At 39.1% G+C, this 4,776-nt stretch overlaps 1 long non-coding RNA gene across 1 annotated transcript; it reads left to right on the top strand.

Moving 5' to 3' along the window:
• The first annotated feature begins 641 nt into the window (after positions 1-641).
• On the top strand, positions 642-4,331 carry LOC115576184 (uncharacterized). Its single transcript, XR_003982787.1, has 5 exons — positions 642-701; positions 2,904-2,997; positions 3,172-3,239; positions 3,915-4,162; positions 4,254-4,331. It is a non-coding gene; the product is annotated as an uncharacterized LOC115576184 (long non-coding RNA).
• The last annotated feature ends 445 nt before the right edge of the window (positions 4,332-4,776 follow it).

The following is a 4,776-nucleotide window of genomic DNA, read 5'->3' as shown; positions in this document are numbered from 1 at the left end:
ATATATATATACACGCGTTAAAGTCCCAGCCCTAATATATTTATATAAAATATTATAATAATATAAGCTATATATAATTATATATATATATATATGTATAATTATATATATATATAATTATATTATTATATATAGCTTATATTATTATAATACTTTATATATATATATATTAGGGCTGGACTTTAACGCGTTAATTACGATTAATTAATAACACAAAAAGTAACGCGTTAAAAAAATTTACGCATTTTAATCGCACTAATTTTTGCTCCGCGGAACGTTTCTCACTGGATGAGTTTCAGGGGTACCGATTATACTGGAGCACCAACAAACGTTCATGCTTAGCGTTCATGCAGTGTTGGGCAGTACCGTCGCTACAAGTAGCGGCGTTACTAGTTTCATTACATTTCTCAGTAGCGTGGTGGTAGCGTCGCTACTTTCTGAATGAAATAGCTTTTCAGTAGCTTAGCTCTTTTATTGACCAAGTAGCGCGGTAGCGTCTTCACAAGCTACATTTTTATGAACACCGCTGAAGTTCAGCGCAGCGGAGCTTTCTGTTGCGGTCTGAAATGAAAGGATAAGTCGGTGATGCCACCGCCACACATGGCCGTGTATGTGGAGCCGACAGAAGCACTTCCATATGACGGTGACACCACGGACTAATCCTTGCATACGACGTCTCTGCTGCACGGGAATACAGACAGGTTAGCTTGAGTGAGTTACGTTACTTGATGGAAAGATGGCAGAGGGTAAGGAGGACGGAGACGAGTTGATCCCGAGGGATGCAAAAGACAAACTTGAATAATAAACAAATACAGTAACAGAGAAACATTACTCTGAATTATTACTTTTGTAATTTTTAACCAGCACAGGATACAGCAACAATGCAATTTCTACAAAACCAAAGTATGGTGATTAGTCAAAATGATTAGCTTAAAATGTATGTAGATATAGCTACTACTACAGAGTGGGCTTAATAAAAATTCCACTTTTGAAACTGCCAGTTATATGAGACACTGGTTGATGGATAGAGTACTTTATTAATCTCAAAGGGAAATTAAAGTGTTACAGCCACTTGACATAAATCAAAATCCAAAAACAATGAGGTAGGTAAAATAAACAAATACAATTAAAGGCTGAGTTATATACAATAACTAAATAGACTAACTCAGATATCAAATATAAATTATAAAGCTGAAACTAGAAGACTAGAGAACCTTAACGAAAACTACAACTATAATATACTATTTGCTGTTTAATTATGTTAATATGCTACAGTGTAGGACACTGTCCATTAGTGTAAGTCAGGTGGATATTGCTGTGGTAGCAAGGTAAATGTCTGTCCATGAATGTTAGAATTAAGTGTGCGTTGATAGTTGAATAATAAAATATACAAAATAGTGAAAGCACAAATTATTGTTTAATAAACAATTGAACGTAACATTTTTGCCTGCTTATCTGTCTGATTGATAATTTTATTGATCACTGAGATAGCTTTGACTTGGAATCAAGTTGTTCCAATATAAAAAAAAATAGCTTTGATGTAGTTAAGCTACTTTTGCCATTTTGCTGTAGCTTAGCTTGCTACATTTCTCTGGGGAGTAGCTTTGGTGTAGTGAAGCTTAATTTAATGTAGAGTAACTTGTAGCTCAGCTCACTACTTTTTTCGAGTAGCTTGCCCAACATGACTTCAGACAACAACAATGAACGAAGAAGCAGATGAGACCGCTCTGGTTGGCCCCATGGATGGGAAATTTTGTTTTAAAAAGCGGACGGATGGCAGCGTAGATAAGAGCACGGATGTGTGCAAATTATGCAAGAAGGAGTTTGCGTATCACCGCTGCATATCAAGCCTCAGATATCACCTAAATGCTAAGCAACTATTTATTATGTTGTTGTTGCAACTGGCACTTTATGTTGAACTGTTTATTGTTTTGGGCTGAAATTGATTTGTTTAGATTAACTGTTGGTAAAGTCTGTTATGGCCTCTGAAGATAGATGTTTTCTAATAGTCAGGGTTTCCAATGTTCTGAATGTACTTGAAAGTATTGTGTTTTACTTAAAAAACAAAGTGTTATAGTTTACAGAAGGTCTACCTACCTATAGGCTACCTGAATCTCTGAAATGTATTCCTAAATAAGCTATTACTACACTTTATGGCAAAAATTGCACTGGTCTGTCGGTCTTGGAAAAAAAAAACCCAAACAATGTTTTGTTGCTTAAGCTTATGTATTCAGTCATTATTCAATGGTATACTAAAATCCATGTGAAAAAAATTGCTTCTCACTGTTCTCAGGTCAAATATTTATATGCGATTAAAATGCGATTAATTTCGATTAATTAATTACAAAGCCTCTGATTAATGCGATAAAAAATTGTAATCGAGTCCCGGCCCTAATATATATATATATATATATATATATACAGGGTTCTCCCCAGACGGTGGAACAGCGGCGCTGCGCCGCTCTACCGCTCGGTCAGCGCCGCTATACTCCGCGCGTGACAGTGTCGAGCGTCCGTCCGTCCGTCCGTCCGCCGTCCCCCGGTTGACGGCTAGGAGCTCCCGGCTGACGGCGATGAGCGTCCGTCCGTCCCCCGGCTGACGGAGTTGATGACCGGCTGTCCGTACGTCCGTGTCCCCCCCCCCCCCCCCCCCGGACTGACGTTGACGAGCGGTCGCGCACCCCCCCCCCCCCCCCCCCCCCCCGGACAGACGGTGCGCCGCTATACTAAGAATTTCTGGGGAGAACCCTGATATATATAAGGAGGGACAATATATATATATATATATTTGTATGACTTTGTATTGTAGATGATTTGGATGTATGATTTGTAAAACAGATGGATTCATTAACTAATCATTGATGCAGGAATGTAGTTTTGTAATAATTTTCTGTGTTTTGTAGGTCTATGTTGTCGAGTTTCCTCGACGCCTGAACATTGACCTGAAGCTCCAGGACTACCTCAGCATTGTGTATCTTTGTCACACTCGTACTTGGGGTATGTGTCTAAGAGAAATCTCTGTTGCATCTCCATTGAACAAATGACATAGCTACTATACAATTGCTTACTATTTTATATCTACATGGTCACATAATTGCCATAATGGCTTTGTCATTGTCTACTTTCTACATACATGAGCAATGTAATGTATATGTTGGTTCTCTTGTGTAGGTGTGAAGTACTATGATATTGCAGCACACTACCCTACTACTGAACGTGACCTGTGGAGCAGATATTGTGTAAGTACAGAAATTGGTAATCACTAGCTGGTAGCTCTGTCCACCACGAAGTATAGGATATTGTTTGTTACTTGGGTTACAACAGTGACTCGCATGAGGCACTTGTCATTTACATCGTAAATTAGTTGTACTGATCAGAAATGAAACAATCAGGGCTTATTTGTTGCCAAAGCAATGAGCATTCAACGCGATGTGAATGCGCCATCGTGGTTATCTGGTGTCCTCTGTTACCGTGGTTGCAGACAGACTCCTCTGTGGGGAAGGGCTTTAAAGGTGGATTGAGAGATAGATAGAGATTTCAATTAAGTTTCTGAATATTCTTGATTTTGAATGGGAGCAGGTGTAACATAAGCAATTTCCCCTCGGGAATCAAAAAGTATTTCAGAGTCTGATTCATATATGATGCAGCCAGTTGTCCATATTGAAAGTTATATAAAATTAAACAAGTTTACAGTATGGTGGACAGGTATCACATTTACATGTCAGGATGTGGTCATTACAGACACAGATTCAATATCGAACTGTCATTTATCATAACAGTAACAGTGATGCATACATTGGCAACTGCAAACACATACATATGTGGGTTGGGTGCCTACCTGTAAACTGAACATATAGGGAGTAGGTAACGTTTATTTATGTTTGGTAAATGTTTGTATGTTGTGTATGTTGCAGTTCAAATTCTTGGTTGGTGTAGAGAGGTTGCCAGATCACCTTCAGCGATTCTTCTAGGCGGGGGAAAGACTTTTGCTTTTGGCTGAGCGCTTGATGCGCAAGACAAGGAGGGCCAACAAGCGGGTGGCCTTGCTTCACCGTACTCTAAAAGAACGACACGACACCAGTCAGAGGTTGAGGCAGGAGCTGCTGCGGCTGCAGCACCGGTTGCCACCTGGTGCACGTTCTGGTGCAGCTGGTTGAGGATGGTAAGTTTTAAATGTGGTTGTCTGCCCTTATATGTGAGTGTAATTTGAAGTGTAATAATTTATTCGACTGTGTTGTTTATGTTTGTTGTAGGTGTACAAGGTGTGGCTGAGGATGAAGGAGGTGGACAGCAGTCAAGAGTTTAGTTTTTGTTTTGTTTTTGAATAAAAGGAATTGTTGTGTTTGGATACGTGTTTGCTTCTTTTTGTATAAATGTTCTATGGTGTTGAGGGTGTTAGAAATAGTCATAAGTGTGAACACAGAAAAAAAACGTAATCTAGCAGTATGGGGAAAAGAGAAGCGTTCCAGATAGTTAGTGTTAGACATCACTTGTTTGTATTTGTGTAATCTGTATCCTGCCTGGTGTCTCCATCATCAAAAAACCTGTCCAAGACAGGAACAGCCAGGTTGTCCCTGCAGTACATGGGTCTGGTCTGGATTGGGAAAGGAGGGGAAGAACAGGAGAAAAATGGTAAATTAAACAATAGCTACATAATTGTTATAATATAATTGTAGTTCATTTTAGAGCTTTGGTAGATGATGCTAAATCTGTTTATTGACCCACTTATGAGTCTATCTAGGCTTGCCAATCTGGCTTTGATGATTCATGACAAAA

Source organism: Sparus aurata, chromosome 2, assembly GCF_900880675.1.
Source record: "Sparus aurata chromosome 2, fSpaAur1.1, whole genome shotgun sequence".
NCBI classification, from domain to species: domain Eukaryota; kingdom Metazoa; phylum Chordata; class Actinopteri; order Spariformes; family Sparidae; genus Sparus; species Sparus aurata.
The sequence above is the reverse complement of the archived record's forward strand: the minus strand, read 5'-3'. Positions and strand labels throughout refer to the sequence as shown.